The sequence below is a fragment of the Silene latifolia genome, chromosome 6 (assembly GCF_048544455.1).
Source record: "Silene latifolia isolate original U9 population chromosome 6, ASM4854445v1, whole genome shotgun sequence".
Taxonomy (NCBI): domain Eukaryota; kingdom Viridiplantae; phylum Streptophyta; class Magnoliopsida; order Caryophyllales; family Caryophyllaceae; genus Silene; species Silene latifolia.
The window spans coordinates 129,270,684-129,290,965 of NC_133531.1; the positions used below are offsets into that span (position 1 = coordinate 129,270,684).

The 20,282-nt window shown below is 38.1% G+C and overlaps 1 long non-coding RNA gene and 1 pseudogene across 1 annotated transcript in view; one reads left to right on the plus strand and one right to left on the minus strand.

Moving 5' to 3' along the window:
- Positions 1–20,282, plus strand: part of LOC141587283 (uncharacterized) — a 65,936-nt gene that overhangs the window by 15,055 nt on the left and 30,599 nt on the right. The window lies entirely within an intron of this gene.
- On the minus strand, positions 562–1,497 carry LOC141587281 (protein P21-like; annotated as a pseudogene).

Consider the following 20,282-nt stretch of genomic DNA (forward strand, 5'->3'; position numbering starts at 1 on the left):
CGAAGCCGGGCACCAATACTAGTTGTTTTCTATTATAAAAACTATTATAAATATATTTCTTATATAATTAAATATAATATTTACATATTCAACGAAAAATGCGAACCAATTTTAATATAAACAAAAATCTGGTCATGTAACTTTTCATGGTAACATCACTAACAAGTAACAAGTTTCATATTAGGAACATTTTTCGCCAAATAAATTATAAAAAATATTTGAACATGTTTTTTAATAAACAAAAATTTTAAGATTAAAATCTAATCAAAAATTTTGATTTTCAATAATAATAAATATTTAATTAGCAAATTTTATTCTTAAAAATTAGATATGTGGTTAATTGCACATTAAGAGAAACTTATGGGGTTGAATTGCTACATTTACAAGTTAAAGGTTTGATTGCACATAATATCAAACTTATGAGAGTGATTAGCTATACAACCAAAATGTATGAGAAGCATATCATGATTAAAGTTCAAAGATAATAATAGCTGTAAGAGCACGATACTCGGTTTCAGCAGAAGATCGAGAAATAGTGTGTCGGATTTGCAACGAAGGGGGTACAGCCAAATGTATTTCTTAATATAATATCAGCAACATACATAATCCATTTATGAATTTATTGTGATAATCATATATTGGCTATAATGCAATTCAATGACTCATTGAATGCTATAGCACTACAATTTATAAATATTACTCCGTATTATAACATTCTCCTATTAGAGAAATAACCTTGTACAGTTATACGTACGGTTCCCTTGAACTATACAAATCAAGGGCAAAATGTAACAGCATAATTAGTACCACTAGGACAAGTAAAAGTACTTGTAGGATCATCCTTAGGGTAACTATAAGCAGTAGGGCACAAACCCTTAAAATACTTGGAATAATCGGTGGGGTGACGCCACCGGAATTACAACAATACTCATCCGTCTTAAACACCGTGCATGGGTTGTTACAACCTCCATTAGTCTTAAGCTGACTAGGGCATTGGCCGTTAACGTCCGCGGTACACGTGGGACCACTAGTACATCCGTTAGAGACGGGTACAAATGTCATTGGGACGTTGAACCCGTCAACCAATGAGATGTCAAAGAAATCAAGGTTGTTAAATTGGTTAAGGGAGTACTCAGCTAAAGTGTTAGGGGGTGTACCATATGCGGTGCAATCGTAGACCCCACCGCGCGATCTCGGTGGTACACCGGGAGACCATTACCCCGATTGAGGTACAACACGTCCAGGGCCCAAATACGGGCACTTGTTTGGCCCGGATTGGTCGTGGACGGTCCATGTGTCACCGAGTTCATTCATTGGCCACCGCCGGGACGGTGCGGCCCAGATGAGTGTAAGGGCAATTGTTTTTAACAGTAAAGGTAGCTGCATTAGTGGTAGTAGAGAGTATGAGGACTAGTAGGGTGTAGAAAATTGGGAGGCATTTCAAGTTGGTCATTTTGAAACAAATGGAAAATGTTTACTAAAATTTTTAAAACTAAGTTGTTTTTGATGATTTAGGGGTGAAGATCGTTTGGTTTAAATAGGCAATAAGGTTTGAAAGATCAAAGATACTTCTGTTAAATTTAAGTATATGCTTAATTGCTTGTGACTTTTTTGTCTCCTTTGTGATGTTGGCCTAAATGTGATTAAGTGTTTGTACTACTGAATTGATTAAATCACTACTAATACATTGAATGAATGAATCAATGATGCACATACATCTCACAATTCTAGAAAAATATTACTGTTAACATAAAAGTTAATTTTTATGACTATGACGAAAGTTATTTTAAGACCTCTCTTACATTAAATATATTTTTTTCTTTTATTTTTAGTTGCGAAATTAAATTTTGGTTGAGATGATTTATGATTTTTTCATAAGAGGCATGCAAGACTTACTTAAACAAATAAATAAATAAATAAAAAAGAGTGCCATTTTAATTCTCGATCACTGTAATGTTTCCTTAAGACTTTCATGGATCATGACACCTTAAATTTTGGGAGACATTTCTAGATACAAAAGAAAGTCATCATACACTACTTCTAATGTTTTAGTTACTATATTTTCTAATAAACAAATTAAAATTACAAGAATTCTTAGGTAAAATCGTTCTACACAAATATTTGGAACTGGATCGAAAACATACTACTCCGTCATAAATGGGTACAAATGATTTAGTGGGGATCAATCTAGTTAATTGGTGTAGAATTGTTCGAAACAGCTGGAATATACCTATAAGATATCGTGTAGATAACAAAATTCGGATTTGGTTAAAATGATTTCTTGACATTTATTTTATGATTCTTTCATAAGATGCTCGATATTTGATCTAAACATCACTTAGGTTTTTTACCAATCTGGCGCGAACTCTTACCTTCTTTTACCAATTTGTCACAAATCACTTTTTTTTATCAATTTGACAAAAACACTTACTTTTTTTTACCAGTATGGTCATTTGGTCGATTTGGCTTAATAGGATAGGAGTGTAAGATAGAATGTTAGTATGTTACCAAGGACCATTCCTATTATGTTGTTATTTTGTAAATTGTGTTTGTTTGTGCTATAATAAATACATTCACATTGCCCCCGAAAAAAAAGTCCTTCCGTCAACCACGACTTTTTCTTGATAATAATATCAAGGTCTTTGGCATATAGTTTAACGATGTTTTATCATTCAACCATTTCACAGGAAACTTACTCTTAAAAATAAAACACTATAGAGAAAAAAATACTCGTATGTATGTATTTAATTAATTGAGCTACTACCAAAATATTTGAAAAGTTTTCATATTTCGAAACCAGACACGTTAATTTGTCACCGAAATCTAGTGTGTGAAAGTTCTATGAAATTCAGTGATCGGTCACGTAATAACTTATTAATGATGGTCAAGACTCGGGAATGGAAAATGGAGGAGACTAATATTTTTCTTTAATGATTAAGATATTGAGATCGAATATTGGTTGATGAACATTGAAGATTAGCTAAAAAAAACAATCTGCTGCCTAATTTCTTTCTATTCAAAACAAAATAATATATAAGTCAAAACGGCCTAACTACTGCAATTTATTCCAAAGAAGAAAAATTTCCACTTAAATTGGCATCATTATAATTAAATGGTCCAAGTCTATTTTCGTTCCAGTTCATTAAACATATCAGTTAGTCTTCCTTATGAGACCGTCTTCCTTATGACCGTCTTCCTAAACATATATTAATTAAAAAACAACTCAAACGACACATTACTAAGTATAAATTCATGCATTATTTCAATAATCATTCCATTATATCACTATCTCCACCCTAAACTCCAAACCCTAAATCTTTAAAACCTAATAATAAACTTCAAACTTCCTTCAACAACAATGAATGATAACATTCGTAATACATGCATTATGACCGAGTACAACAAGAGTTTCATACGCCGGTTGCTGGACATCGAGAGGAGGTACAAGAGCTACCTTGAGGAAGCTCGGATCGCACTCAAGGATGCCAAAAAAAATGGCTTGTTAGAGCCGCAGATAATGCAGCTATATGACGATATAGCATCTGCGGAACGAAACCTCCAAATAGCAAAGGAGGAGAGGATGAATATCATAGAAGAGAATGCACCTCTCTATGCATATCTAAGAATTGCATTTTTAGCAATGTAATAAGTTTTTATGTATTTATATATTAATTAAGTTTATGCATTCCTCTCCATCATCTTCTTCTTTGTTTTATTTTATTTAATTTGTTTTGCTAGCTAATAAACGCAGAAAAACAACAGTGACAAAACTAATTAAGCGAATAATACTTAGAGAAAGAACAATAATGATCGAGAAAAACACATGCAAATAAAATAATTAGAGAAAGAAAATAATGACGGAGATGATGACAAAACCTAAAACCATAAAGCGATAGATATTTACCTGATAATTAGAGAAAGAAAGAGACGATGACAACAACAGTGACGGAGATGATAAAGCGACGATGAGAAAGAGAGAAAGAGACGATGAAAAAGAAAGTGTTTGTGTTTGTGTATGTGTTTGTGTTTGTGGCTGTAGCTGATATGTGTTTGTGTGGTATATATTATGGAAAGTATTGACAACAGTTTTTACACATAAACCCGTTGTCATTAGAGAATATATTACCAACGGGTCCTTAGAAAACCGTTGTTAAAAAGTATTAACAACGGATTTATATATAACCGTTGTAATTACTTTTCACTAATTTTGCGCCAAATTATTAACAACGGTTATAATGTATTACAGAGTAAACTGTTGTTATTAGTTTTTATATTAACAACGGTTGTGCAAGTTTGACCCGTTGTTAAAACTAATAACAACGGTTAACAGCACATAACCGTTGTAATTATGTTTAGTAAAATTCGCGCCATCCATTCTACAACGTTTTATGGTGATTTTCGTGAATAAACGTTGCTAAAGGGCCGTTGTGGTTGCCTGGATTTGTAGTAGTGTGTATATCTGATCGATACCCTGTTTTCAGCCTCACTTATGTAATTTAATATATTTTTTTTTTCTTTTCTATGTGTGATTATTGGTTTTTTTTAGAAACTTAAAAGTGTTTTACAAAGTTATAAGAGTAAATAACTTATAAAGTTTAACACTAATAAGGTTTAATCACCAACATATTAAATCAATATATATATATATATATATATATACGTAATTTATTTTTGCAGTACGATTTTTACTCATTTCAGTACATTTTACCCAATACTTTCCATTTTACTACCCTTCACATAAAAAACGCCATTAACTCTTGCTCTCTGAACTCCTAATAATTCAACCTTTTTAATCAATCAAACCTTTTTAATAATTAACCTAAATTGATTGTAAAATATGCATTTAGTTTGTTTAACGGAAAATATAAGCAAATTAATGTTTTCTTCTTTTATTTTTAAGTGTTAATTTGTTCTATCATGAGTTTGAAGGTTATTAGGTTTTCATTTGGCGGAGCGGAAGAAGGCTAGCGGTGGCACGGGTGGATGGTCGTCAGGCAACTGATGGGCAACGCCGCTGTGGTCAGGCGAGCGTGATGGTTTGTCGGGGCAACTGGTGGGTGGTAGTTTGAATATTAGGGTTTCAATAGAAGGGGTTGTTGGTATGGTTGCGAGGAATGGTGGGGCTGTTTGTGAGAGGAGGGGGATGAGGGAGACACGATAGTCGATGGGGGTCGTCTGGGCGGCGATAAGGAATAGATGGAGGTGAACGGAGGTGGCCAGACAAGGTAGTTAATGGTGGCTGGAAGAAGAGGGAAGTGGTTGGTGTATACAGTACAACATGATTCAATTTTATTTTTTTACGTAGTACAATAAGTAATTCTTCGAGACGATACGTTATTTAGTGAGCGAGCACATCATTTTGAATTAGTATAAATTTTTATAAAAAGGTTCACATTGAAAAACATCACTACGGTGGTTATTGAAGGTTGTCAACACAGTTGATGAAGGTGTTGGGATGGGAGTAGAAATTTAGAGGTAAAAGAAAGGGGAATGAGAGAGAAAATGAGAGAAAAAAATTAGAAGGGTATAATTGTCAATAGTGTACTGTAATGAGTAAAATGCGTACTGCGAAAATCAGCACCCTATATATATATATATATATATATATATATATATAAATATATATATATATATAAATATATAAAAGAGGCTTTTTTCAGGCAATTCTAGAGACTCCACGTTTTATAAAACACCCAAATTAAAATATACAAACAGATTTCATTATATTAATCTAAAAAAATCACGTTGGATACATTCTACCATAAAACAAACACTACTAAAAAAGTCCAAATATTATCTTAAGTTGATGATTACTACATTAAAAAATCTGATCCCCAATCTACCACAAATACAGCATGTTGTCTTCACTTTCATACGATCTTCAATCCCCTTTGCACGTTAGTTCCAATTCATGTTGGAGTAGAACACAATTTGTGGACTCTTATCTTTTAGCTCATATATTCCTAAACCTATAGGAACAGATAAATTTGCAAAGTTACTATATAAATAACCTAATATCAACTTTGAAAAACCTGTGAAAAAAATTAGCTTGCAAACTCTTTAAGCAACCATGGCACCAAGGTGTGTTCTCCATGTGTAGCTTCAGTACCGTTTCTGTACCTGCATCCAATTACTATTGCATTAATTTATATTATATTAACTTGAATTTTTCTTTGCAACAGATCTTATTCGATGATCAATGAACTAAGACCCACACCTCCTGACAACGAAGACTCCAGCAGTAACGATTTGAAAATCAAGGTTCGTGTCACAAGATTGTGCAAAGTTCATAATCCAAATAACAAAGCTGAACTTCTTTATGTTTCTATGGTCCTCATAGATGAAGAGGTAACGAACTATTCTATATTCTATCTCCTCTGTCCATATACCTTATGTTTTTCACCTGGGGCAACCAACTTACTTCCAACTATATGTTTACAGGGAGGATACGTGCAGGCAACCATCCCAGGTTATTTTTGGAAACGCTTCCAACCAAAAATTTGTGATGGAAAAATCCATATCCTCAAGAACTTTGAGGTTATCGCAAACAGGTCTATGTATCGTGTTGTAAGCGACAACAAGATTATGCTGAAGTTCTTTTACTCTACTTTTGCCAAGGCCATGGCATTAGAAGATAGTACTATACCTATTTATAGATTTGACTTCATTCCATACGACAACCTAGATCAACGTCGTGATAATCACTACATACTTACTGGTATTTAAACTAACCTTACTTAATGGTCCGTAATTAATATCTACCTTTCTAACTTTACTCCATAATTTACAGATCTATACGGAGTGGTTGTCGACGAGAAACCCGGAAGCAATTATTTTGCAATAGTGATTGAAAATTAAGTGTATGTACCCCACCTTTGGATTATAATCTATATGCTTTACTTTTCTCCCTCCCTCCAAAACTTTATAATCTCCTTTAATTCTTATACAGGGGTGATAAAATAAGAATTACATTATGGGATCAGTGTCTCGCCGACTATCATCTACAAAAGGAAAAACTGATTGGTTCTAATTTACCTACCATAGCCGTCGTAACATCTCTCACGGTAAAGAACTATAATGGTAAGTATGTAATTTATTCACTACCATGCTTTTTACTGAATGTCAGACCATATCACCAAATTCATTTGATTTAAAAAATTTTCAGGATACAATAGTCTAGCAACTTCGTCAACAAGTAGTCTATACCTCAAACGGACTTCCTCGAAGTGAACACACTCAAAGACAATTTATAGTGAGAAGAATGGCGAGTTCAAACACAAATCAGTTAGAGATGAAATCATCCAAAAGATATATCAAGCCTCTTAGAGTATGCACAAATTGAGTACAAGAAGGTATAAAGTTATTAACTGTCCTTTTTTTTCTTCTCCTTTGGTTTACTAAGCCCTTTATTATCCTTTTTGAGACACCCAAGATCTCATATGTTATTGCACCGCTAAAGTAAAAGGTATCCCGAGAGAAAACCCCTGGAATTACCAATCATGTTTTGGGTGCACCAGTAAGCCACGTCACAAGGCATCTGGCCTTTGGTGTGACACTTGCAAAAAGTCAAGTGAAACTCAGACAATAAGGTATTAGTTTTTCAGACAATACTCTGATTTTTAATAGATGTAATAATGACACTATCAACATTGTTATCTAATTGTCTGACTCTTCTTTCTGTTAGGTATCGTATCGAGTTAAAAGTGCAGGATGCTAAATCTACTACATCTTTCGTCATATTTGACAAAGAGGCTAATTGACCACCGCTTTCAAGAGCGTGGTGCAAGTGTTAAATGGAAAAGGTTAATTGTATTGATGATTTACAAGGGTTACAAACATAGCTTATATACTATTACAATGCTTGGAAGGAAAGAAAACTATCAACATATTTACCTAAACAAATAAGCAAAGCTAAGGTAATTACGAGAATAAGGAAAGCGGAAATATTAACAAAATTTATACAATATGAAACTAGGAAATATTCCTAACACTATATTGGTCAGGCCCTGGATAAGAAACCAATTGAGCACATGCTAATTGACTACTTTCAAAGTGGTTCATATTTTGATGGAGCGTTAACTCCACATCATTTGAAGAACGAGGAGAAGAACCCAAAAGCCCTAGCATAGAGAGAAGAAGTGATAGTTAACAAGAAGAACGAGTCAACTATTTCCAAAGAAGGTGGCCTTCAAACGTGCAAGGTTCACCCACTTACTAAGGGTGACATCCATTTGAAAGAAGGAGGTGGTTATAAATAGAATGAGGGACACAAGATCTCCCACTCGAGCAACCCATAACTTAGCAATTATTATACGAAATTATTCATACAATTGTGCAATTAATTTACATACATAGTGAAATCTTCTCCTGACTTGGTGTCCGTAATTTTTTCCAATTCAAAGATTTTTAATTTCCACATATAAATCTCTTTGTCTTGCATTTGTTTATGTTTATTTATTCATACTTTTATCAACCTCGCATAATTATTGGGACGTGCTAAATCCCGCACATCATTTTATTCAATCCCGCACACTTTTCCCCCCTTATTCCGAATATACCCTCCTCATTTCTCAACCCAACCAAGCAAAAACAAGAGAGAGAAACAAAAAAAACCCAAAAAATCAATTAATTAAAAACTGAAAAAAAAGGAAGAAATAAAAAAAAACCATACAGTATACCACCAATTCAACCCCGACAACCTTTTCCTCACCACCCTTACAGCACAGCCGACCACCTGTCCCCGCCACCTGTCTCCGCCCCCCATCCACGCGCCGACCATCTCTCCACACCACCGTCCTTGCGCCTACCACCCGTCTCTGCTCCCATCCCCTCCTACAACTTGCAGCCATCGGTGCACTCTACGACATGCGGCGCGCTGACCATACCACTAGACGCCGCCTCCTGTGACCACCTTTCTCTGGCCTGATGATGCTACAACCACCCTCTCAACAACCCAACCCAACCCAACCCAACCCAAACCCTAATTGTTAAAAAAAAACCCATTTTTTAATCAAAAAAACGTCAACTAAATCGAATAAAAGACGATTCTTAATAAGAATGTTGATAAAACAACGAAATTACGTTTGATATTTGTGAATTACGATCAATAATTGTCGAACGATTAACAGATTTGTTAGGCTTAGAGAGAGAAGTTTTTTTTAATTCTTTGCTAAGACGAAGGGCAATTCTGTAAAATTAGGGCAATATGTGTGGGATTTAGCAAATAAACGTGCGGGATTTAGCAATTGCGTAATTATTCTAGCATGCATAATAATCAGCCTACTTTAGAGTTAGATAACCCTACTTAGCTTTTGGGTCAATGAAGTTAATTTGTACGGAGCGTTTAGTTAGGCTACCTAGATTTACACAACGGATTAACAAATTAACACAAATGTATGTGTTAAATGGATATAGCTTTCTATTATCCGCGAAACGATTTTGTTGCTTATAAAGAAATAATTCATATTTTGTTGAATAATTAACGTAGTGCACAAAATTTGTACGTAATTTCTTATGTCACTATATTGACAATTTGATAATTACATTTTGTTGAATTTATATTTATATATAACAACTTTGTTCAAATTTATATGGATAAAATTTTTAGTTCAAAGTATATTTATAACCAAAATATTCAATTGATAAATCTTAAATGTATAAAACTTTTGATGATCACAATGTTTATGTAATCCCGTGCAATTTACACAAGGTTAAAACTAGTATAATATTGATTGTTATCTTACTATAAAACAGTAAATAATGCGGAAGAATCAGAAGATCAACGACTAAACGTCTGAACAAATTTATATGTGCATATAATTAGTTTGCGATTGTTTTTGAGGCTTTTTCTTGATCTAGATTGTCTGCCGGGATTTATATGTAGGGTGATCTAACTCAAACAACTTGCCTGATTGGTATAATTAAGTGCAAAATGAACTAATAAACGATGACACAAAGATTTTTGTACGTGGAAAAACCCTGGGAATAAGGGAAAAAACCACGGGCACCAAGCCAGGAGTGATTGTTACTATGATTTTAGATAACTTTGAGTATTGTTATATCGGGCGTGATGGCGAATATATAGCTTAAGAATACAAAAATATAAGTAAAAGTGAGGGTATATCTGATGTCCCTTCTAATCTTCTCTTCTTTTCTATTTATAGCTGATCTCTCCCTCCTTCTTATGCCGTTTAGGGTTTCTTGGTAAATAGGGAATGTGCCCTATTTACCCGGAGGTGGTTGCCTCTTAATTAGCCGTTGTTTTGACTGCTTCCTATATCATAGCTTTCTGGAATTGGTCTTCCTTTTTTGTAGGGAACATATATCAATGACCTATTTGTCGCTGCGGTGGCCTGGTGCTTTTCCCTTTTAGGTCTTGGTTATCTTTCGCTTTGTCTTTCATCAACTCTGCTTGGTGCCTATCCGTGTTGAATCAATGCCTGGTTTCAGATGTCTTTTGCCTGGAAGTTGTCCTTGGCTGTTGCCTGGCCTATATCAGTCGGGCGGGGATAATTTAGGGCCCAACAATTGCCCCTTATCTCGCTTATTCCATTATTGGGTCCGCCAGAATAAGGAGATAAAAATTTGGGCCGTGCAAGTGATTTGTGCAGGTCTTTTTATCGGATTTAGAATTGGTGTTTGATTCAACTTCTTGTAACGGTTATTTGTCATTAATAGGGTAGGTTCACAAAACCCTAGGAGAGTCATGATTAGTCTCTACCACTTGCTTTTCTAGCCGTTTAGGATTTGCGGTTATAAATATCCTTCCTTTGCCGTGATTGCTTCCACATTTCAATCCCCAAATTTCTTCTTTCCCTTTCTAAAAAATTCTCTCTTTGAAAAATTCATCTTTCCGAAAAAAAATAAGATATGGCTGGTGGCAGGGAGAAGGACAAACACTTCAAAAGCTCGCCGAGGTGAAAAAGTTCTGTTGAAGTTGAAATGGTTTTCGCCGAGCTTGAGGGGTCCCCGATATCATCCCCCGAGGATGATGTGGTGGAGGTTGTTGCTCCTCCGGAGGTTCTGTCCATGTCTTATAAGGGGGTTGAATATTCTCCTAATAAGGCTTTGGCGGCTTCTTTTCAAGAAGCCAATCAACCTGAAACCTACTTTTGAGCATTATATAAAGGGCGGGGGCCTTATTCCTCATGGAGCCGAGGTTTGGATTCCCGAGAACAGTCTGTCGGGGCTAATTGGAGTAGCCGGGTTGGTTCTGTATTTTTGAGTGGGCGTTCGGGGTGGCGGTCGGCTTTCCCTTTCTCCTTTTATGACCGAGGTGGTTAGGGCTATTAGGGTTCCTCCGTTTCAACTCATGCCAATGGTTTGGAAAATTGTCCATTCTATTGAGCATTTATGTTCTAAGCATAAATTGGTTATTACCCTGGATGATTTCAAGAATGTCTATCACCTGAAGAGTCATTCTCTTCGGGAGGTTCAATTTTCGAGTCAGTCAAAGATGGCTCACCCGATTACCAACTTTGATTGGGGGATGATAAAGGATGGGTTCAAACTTATATGTTTATCAAGGCTGATTCAATTGCCCCCGACCTGGACTATCCGAATTACCCAAATTGTTGAAGGAGGTAACTTTCTTTCCGCATTTTTTGGTTTGGTAATAATATGTTTTGGAGAGTTTACTTACTTTGCCCGTGCTTTCTTTTAGTAAATGATTGGGTGAATGATCCCGATGCCGAGGGGTCGGTGACCGGATAACGGCGTTTATGGCGTTGCACTGAAGAAGAGAGGGCTTGGCTTGCCATGCGGGGCAAGCTTCTATGCCTCGTTTTAAGAAGGCTAAGTTGAGTACGTATAAGCCTGTAAAGAGCACTAAGGTTCCGGGGGGCATCTTCGTCGGGGAGTAAGTTCTTTTGCTTATTTTTGTCATTCTCGTTTCGTATTGGATTCATGCTTATATTCTTTGATTTAGAAACTCGTCGTGCGGCTACCAGGGCTTCGCAGAATTGCTAGTTTTGGTCTGTCTTTGGTGAAGGCGGGGGTCTCCCAGTTACGGGGGAGAAGTCAAAGAGCTTGTGAGGCAACGGGAAGTGTGAGTCTTTGTTCAAGTTCGGGAACTGTGCGGGAGGTTCGGTTGGCGTCTCTGAAAATATTGTGGATGATAGTGACCGTCCCGAGAAGAGGAAGAGAGTGGATGAGTCTAGAGGAGTTCATGAGGTCAGGGCTCGTATGGATGAGGTCCGGTTGCCAAGGATCAAATTCGTGGCTCGGGCTTTTGTGGTTGATGATCCCTATTTCAAGTACCGTGCGGAGGAAGCTTCGCCGTGCTTTGGCTGCTATGTATCGTTCCGGGGACTATCTTTGCCAACCCGATTACCATGCTTCAGGAGGTATATATTCTCTGTCTTTGTTTATTGTGGGTTTTTGTGTGTGTTTTCTTTTTTGTGGCTTAGATAGGCATTTTTTCTTTTGTTTTAGAATGTTAATGATGTCCGAGGAGCGCTGTCAACCGGAATCAGTCCATGGTCTAAAAATGCCTTGGATTGGGAGGTACAAATCTTGAAAAAAGATCTTTGACAAGTTTAAAGCCGAGTTGGAGGTGTCCAAGGTGAGAATCATTCTTTGAAGGAGGATAATGAGGCGGGGAAGGCTCGGTTCTTTGGTGGAGTCTTCTAAGTCGAAATCGCTCGGGATGCTCGAAAGCTCTTCAGGCTAAGTTTGATATTGCTCGGGGAAGAGTTGAAGGTCGAAAAGCGAGGCTATGCAGAGCGATTAAAAGTAAATGAAGAATTGGTCAGTAGAGAGGGATGAGGTCCAAGCTAGGTATAAAGATGTTTGACCGTATTTCTTTGGCAAGGGCCGTGTGGATGCTATGAAAGAGCTCTTCAAGTCGCCTTTTTGGAATCGATCGGGAGTTGGCCGATCTCAATGCCACTTATCCCGAGCTTTGTAAGTTGCATGCCGACGAGGAAGTGGACTCTCCTCCATCCAAAGGGAAAAATAGTGATTTCAAGGGGAGGGAGATGAAGAAGAGGAGGTCATTGATGAGGGATTGGCTCGCCATCGTGTCCAAGGCGGGCTAGTTTGATTTTTTTCATTTGTGGAATTTTGTGTTGTTTTGGCCTATTCAGGGGGATGTTCCCTGAACAAATAATTTAGGATTTGTTTTGGTTTTTGTTGGCTTTTCTGGATAAACGATTTGTTGCCGGGAAGGGTATATTCTGGGTAGGTTTTAATATATATATCCTTTCTTCTCTTGATTTTCTTCTTTGTGTTTGATCGGAATTTGTACTGTACATTCATGTGATTTTTTTGTTAGAGTAATGCCCTGTCGGGAGGGCTTATGGCCCTCATTCCCGTGTTTATGGGGAATGGTGGCTCTATCTCACTGTCGGGAGGGCTTTTGAGAATGAGGGTGGTTGCTTGGGTCGGGAGGGCTTATGGCCCTCGGCTGTCGAGAGGGCTTCTTTGACAAGTACTATGGTCTATTCCACCTTTGTACTTATCTTTTTATGAACTGAGCTCAGTTTAATTTTTGGGTCAGGCAGGCAGGTGCCAAATTAGAGCATTTTTAGAAATGCTGTTCAGGTGGGGTGGAGTGGCCCTCAATCCTGAACATTTGTTTAAGCCTAAAGTGTAACATATAATAAGTGAAAAGAAGGCGTAAAACAAGTTTTCAGGATTTAAAATAAAGTTTTATGTGAAGCTAAGAATAACATGCAAGCAACTTAGCACATAGCAGGAAGTTCTATTGACATTTATATAGGATAGGTAGTTTTACCTGCTTCTCAGATATGAAATAATTTTAAGTGGGAAATGTTCCAAGATCTGGGGATCATTTCTCCTTCCAAAGTTTGTAGCCTGTAAGCTCCTTGTCCCACTATTGAATCAATTAAGTACGGGTCTTCCCATGTAGGGGCTAGTTTGCCTGCGTTCTTTTCTCTGGTGTTGGGGAAAACTTTCCTTAGTACCAGGTCTCCTTCTTTGAATACTCTGATGTTGACATTTTTGTTGTAACTTCTGGCTACTGCCTGTTGGTAGACGGCTATCCTGACTTTGGCTGCGTCCCTTAGTTCTTCTGTTAAGAGTAGGTTATCCTGTAATAGGGGCCTGTTCTCTTCTATTGTGTTGTTTCGGTAGTTGGCACATGAATTTCTGCTGGTATTTCTTCTTGTGACCATAGACCAGGGAATATGGTGTCCGGCTTTGTGGCTATTTTGGGTGTGGTCTTGTCGGCCCATAGGACTAGGGGAGCTCTTCGCCCATCTTCTTTTTTCTTCTTTTCGGACTTTTTCTTGCAGTGATTACTACTTTGTTACTTGATTCTCGCTTGGCCGTTGGCTTTAGGGTAGCCTGGTGTAGATGTGACTAGGTTGATATTCCATTGTGCACGAAGTTTCTTTGTTCTTTTTCCCACAAATTGTGTACCATTGTCACAGACTATTTCTGAAGGTATTCCATATCTGCATATGATATTCCTTTTGATAAATGATATGACATCCTTTTCTTTGACTTGCCTGTAAGAGTCTGCCTCTATCCATTTGGAAAAGTAGTCAGTCATTGCTAGCATGAAGACTTTTTGTCCAGGCGCCTGAGGTAGCTTGCCTACTATGTCCATGCCCCATTTCATGAATAGCCAGGGGGCTGAGATGGAATGTAGTAGCTCTGATGGTTGATGGATATAAGGGGAATGGATTTGACAGGCTTCACATTTTGAGCTATATGCTATGCAGTCAGCTCTCGGGGTTGTGAAGTAGCCTGTCTCCGAGAATTTTGCTTGCCAGGCTTCTTCCACCTTTATGATTTCCGCAGTATCCATCATGTATATCTTCTATGACCTGGCTGGCTTCATTTGGTTCCAGGCAACGTAAGTAAGGTCCAGCCTGAGACTTTTTAAACAAGGTGTTATTTATAATGGTATAAGTGGATGCTTTGATTTTCAGGGCCCTTGCTTCGTTTTTATTTGTAGGGAGTATCCCCTGTAGGAACCAATCATAGTAAAGTTTAGTCCAGGATGTTGTATCTTCCTGGATAGGGCAAATTTGTTCAAGCCTTTCTATGGTTGGTTCCAACAGGTGGACGATGGGTATTTTGTCAAACACAGCAGGGCTGAAGTTTGATCCCAGGCTGGTTAGGGCATCTGCCTGGGTATTTAAGTCTCTTGGTATTTGGTCAATGTCAAAGGTTTTGAATTTTTTGCAAAGGTTTTTGACATATTCCGAAGAGAGTATCATCTTTGAATCTTTTGCAGCATATACTCCTTTGATTTGATTGGAAATTAAGAGAGAGTCTGTTTTTACCTTGAGATTTGCTACACCGAGTTCTATACATACCTTTAATCCAAAGAATCGGGCTTCATATTGACCTCATTATTCGTGGCTTTGAATTCACAATTAATAGCCTGTGCAATTAGGTCTCCCTGTGGTGACTTTAGGACTAGTCCTAGGCCGATTGCCTTTCATATTTGTTGCCCCATCTACATGGAGAGTCCATTCTTGGTCTGTCTTTTGGGTGTCAAGAAGATTGACCTCTTTTATGAGGTCTGGTTCTAGGGTAGGATTGAATTCGCCCACGAAGTCCGCTAGTGCTGAGATTTAATTGTCGTCCTGGGTTCAAAGGTTATGTCATAGGTCTTGATTTGTCTTGACCATTTTGCCATTCTCGCTCGACAACTCGGGCTTTCTCGGACGATTTGATAGGCGGGTTGGTTCTTACAATGATTGGGTGACTTTCAAAATAAGGTCGAAGTTTAGTGCAGGACATTACTAAAGCAAGTACATATTTTTCAAGTAGGCCATACCGGTTTTGCGTCTAGGAGACTTTTACTTACATAGTAAATCGGATCTTTTGTTGGCCATCAATTTCTTTGGTCGGGACTCCACTTACTGTTGTTTCGTGATGAGATAGGTAGACCGTCGGGGATTCTCCTTTGTCGGTTTGGCAAGTAGCGGAGGTGTAGTCGGGTATGTTTTGAGCTCTGGAAGGCGACTCGTGTTCGGCAACCATTTGAATGCTTTGTTCTTCCGAGTAGGTCATAGAATGCCTTGCACCCTTGCGATGATCTGGAAATGAATCTATTCAGGGCTGCAACTCGTCTTGTCAGTTTTTGAATATCTTTGACCGACTTGGGGATTCGGTTCTAGTATGGCTCTTATTTGTTCTGGGTGACTTCTATTCCTCTTTTGGTCACCATGTAACCTAGGAATTTTCTTGAAGATACTCCAAAATGGCATTTGGATGGGTTAAGTTTCATATTGAATTCTTCCAGATCTTAAAGGTTGTCTCCAAGTCCCGACATGATCTTGACTTTCTTTGATTTAACTACCATGTCATCAATATAGACTTCCATGGTGTCTCCTATTTGGTCCTTAAACATTGTATTGACCAGGCGTTGGTATGTTGCCCCCCGCATTTTTCAGGCCAAAGGGCATTGCTGTGTAGCAGTATATGCCCCTTTCCGTGATAAATGCAGTATGTTCCTGATCAGATGGGTGCATCTTGATTTGATTGAATCCACTTGAGGCATCCATGAATGTCAGAAGTTCATGCCCTGCTGTAGCATCCACCATTGCGTCTATGTGTGGGAGCGGAAATGGGTCTTTGGGCGAGGCTTTATTGAGGTCTGTGTAATCTACACAAACTCTCCACTTGCCATTCTTCTTTTGTACCACCACTACGTTGGCTAGCCAGTTAGGGTACATGACTTCTCTTATCATCCCCATGTCCAATAGTTTGTCTACTTCTTCATTAATGATAGCATGTCTTTGTTGTGCAAACTTTCTTCTTTTTATTTGGATAGGCTTATAAGACTCATCTATATTTAGTTTATGTGTAATAATATTGGCATCTATTCCGGTCATATCAAAATGTGACCAGGCAAAACATGAAGATTTACCTTTAAGAAAATTTACTAATTTCCGCCTCGATATTATCGGGGACATCGATCCTACCGAAGACGTGCCTGTCGGGTACTCGGGTCTAAAATTACTTGATCGTTTCCATTTTGGTTTTCGCCACATGAGTTGTCTGACAGTGGTTCGTAATTGCTAGGCGAGGGACTTACCGCCTTGGAAGGCTTTAGTGACTCAAGTATAGCATTCTGGGCGATTTATGTTCACCTTTTATGGTTGCTACTCCCATTCTCGTTGGTATTTTGATGCATTGGTGATAGATGGAGGGTATGGCCCTTACGTTGTGGATCCATGGTCTTCCCAATATGGCATTGTAGGATGACAGCGTCCAGGACTCGAATCTTTCGTATGAAGATACTCCTTTCACGTATGTGGGCAGGTGTAGCTCTCCCAGTGTGTTTCTTGTTTCTCCACTGAATCCCACTAGGACATTAGACTTATTTATGATTTGGCTTTCATCAATCTTCATTGCTTTAAGGACATCAAGCATGATCGGGTTTCTTGAATCGCCTCCATCTACCAGGATTCTCATGACACGTGCGGTCCTATTTGCATGGTGATCACAGTCGTCATGGTGGAGGTCCGGAATGCCCTGCATATCGGTGTTGTCAAAAGTAATTTGAGGTAAATTGATAGGTTTAAAAGGAGATTTCATTTTTGACTCCATGGCAATTTTCTTTGGTGAAATTTGGTCATGCCACAAATTTTCGATCCTCCATTGATGAATTTGACTTCATAAATGGGTGGTGCAGGGGGTAAGTCCCGTTGTTGCCTTTCGTGTTTTTTTTTTTTCTTGTTCCATCATCTTCCATGTTCTTTGTTGGCATCAAGTCTTTCAGGTATCCTTTCTTTAGCAGGTAAGCCACTTGTCTTCGTAATCCCAGGCATTCTTCTCATTGTGTGTCCTATGTCCATGTGAAATTCGCACCACCTGGTAGTGTCCTTCCTTGAGTTGGGGTTGTCTGACTTCTTTGGCCACTTGACAATGTCTCCCATATGGTCAAGTCTCTTGATCAGTCCTGCAATGTCAACAGAGAAGTTATATTCCTGGACAGGAGGATAATTATAGGAGTTACCTCGTTGTTCATGTGTATAGTTGACACGATCTGTCGGGTCTCGTGTAGGGAGATGGCACGGAACGCTTCCTCTGTGGTTAGAGCTTTTTCTCGTTGGTTTTGTCATATCCCGAGTTATTGTCGCATTATCGCCTTGTAGCCTTTGTCTTCTTCCACTGATATAGCCTATGGCTAATGCTTGGACATCTTCAAAGGTATGACAGGACTTCATGGTCATTGCATCGTAGAAGTCCTTTGTCCGGGGGTAGCCCTTACCTAAAAGCTTCAACGGCTGTTCCAACATCACATCTGGGGATTGAAACCTTTTCTTTATTGAATCTTGTCATGTAGGATCTGATGGATTCTCCAGGCTTTTGTTTAACCCTGTACGGAGTCACCGGATCTCTTTTCTAGTTCCCCTGCGCGGCAAACCGATGATTGAAAGAGTTGACCAGGTCACAAAGGACTTGATGCTTCCATTTGGCAGGTTTATGTACCATTGCGGGCGGGTCCGTTCGAGTTGTTCCAAATCCCTTACACATGCGGACTTGACGTAGTTCATCGGGAATTGATCTTTGCCAAAGCATCCTTTGCTTGTAATAGGCAACATGGTTTTGTGGATCTGTGGTTCCATCATAGATTCTCATTGAGGGAATCACAAATTTCTTTGCAAGGTCTATTTTTGCTATTTCATCCACAAAGGGTGAATCAAAGATAGCTCTCTGGATTTACTTCTTCAATTGGGGTAGGAACTCCTGGAATCTTTTCAAATCTCTCGTGAAGTTTTTGGATTTCTTGGAGCATAGCCATCATAATGGCCGTGTTAGTCGATCTCGATGAGGTCTCTTCATTTTGGAGTTCTCTGAGTCCGTTCCTTCTCCGCTTTGGACTTTGATGGAGTAGGAGTACCAATATTGGAGAAATCAATGTTCCTTATGATTGAGGAGAATGGTGTGCCAGGATGGACTTTCAACTTTGATCCTGAAGCTTTTTCTCCCAGTTTGTATTTTTAGGTGGATTCGATTCTTTCAATTTTGCCACTTCGCTTGACTTGGATCATTTTTGTTTCGGTTGTTCCATCTCCAACAATCTGTTGTTTGGCAAAGACTAATTGTTGCTCAACGCTATCTCCTGCCATCTTTTCTTAGTTTTTTGTGGTATTTGGTTGTGGGCTTTGATTATTTTTGAGTTAGATGCCCCACGGTGGACGCCAATTGTTTTGTGGGCTTTTTACCGATCTAGATTGTCCTGCCGAGGATTTATATGTAGGGTGATCTAACTCAAACAACTTGCCTGATTGGTATAATTAAGTGCAAAATGAACTAATAAACGATGACACAAAGGTTTTTGTACGTGGAAAAACCCTGGGAATAAGGGAAAAAACCACGGGCACCAAGCCGGGAGTGATTGTTACTATGATTTTAGATAGCTTGTGAGTATTGTTATATCGGGCGTGATGCGAATATATAGCTTAAGAATACAAAAATATAAGTAAAAGTGAGGGTATATCTGATGTCCCTTCTAATCTTCTCTTCTTTTCTATTTATAGCTGATCTCTCCCTCCTTCTTATGCCGTTTAGGGTTTCCTGGTAAATAGGGAATGTGCCCTATTTAATCGGAGGTGGTTGCCTCTTTATTAGCCGTTGTTTTGACTGCTTCCTATATCATAGCTTTCTGGAATTGGTCTTCCTTTTTTGTAGGGAACATATATCAATGACCTATTTGTGTCGCTGCGGTGGCCTGGTGCTTTTCCTTTTTATTTTTGGTTATCTTTCGCTTTGTCTTTCATCAACTCCTACTTGGTGCCTATCCGTGTTGAATCAATGCCTGGTTTCAGATGTCTTTTGCCTGGAAGTTGTCTTGTCATTGCCTGGCCTATATCGGTCAGGCGGGATAATTTAGGGCCCAACAGCAGTAAAATCATCAGTGCGTCTATATTTTTACATATATTACCCTATTCCCCACGTATATATATTAGAAAGTTCGTACGGAAAATTTCGTAACATTAAAAAAAAGTGGAATCACGTTTAGTCAATTCCTTTTGCTCATTTAATTTTTCTTATTAACAAGAATATATTACTATTAGCTTCACATCATCAACAAGGTCACTAACAATACTATTAGTCAATATCCTGTCAATATTATGTATCTTCCTAGTATATTATGTATATTTCTTAGAATATTTAGTTCACATTGTAATCATGTACTTAGCCTAGAATGTACCAAGTTATAGTTGTAATCTTCTTATATATATGGAGGTTGTTTGGTTGATAAAGGAACATAATTTTCCTAGAAAAATACAATTCATGGAATTAAGTTCCCTCATCCAATTTAGGTGAATTTCGGAAAAGTGTTTGGGTGC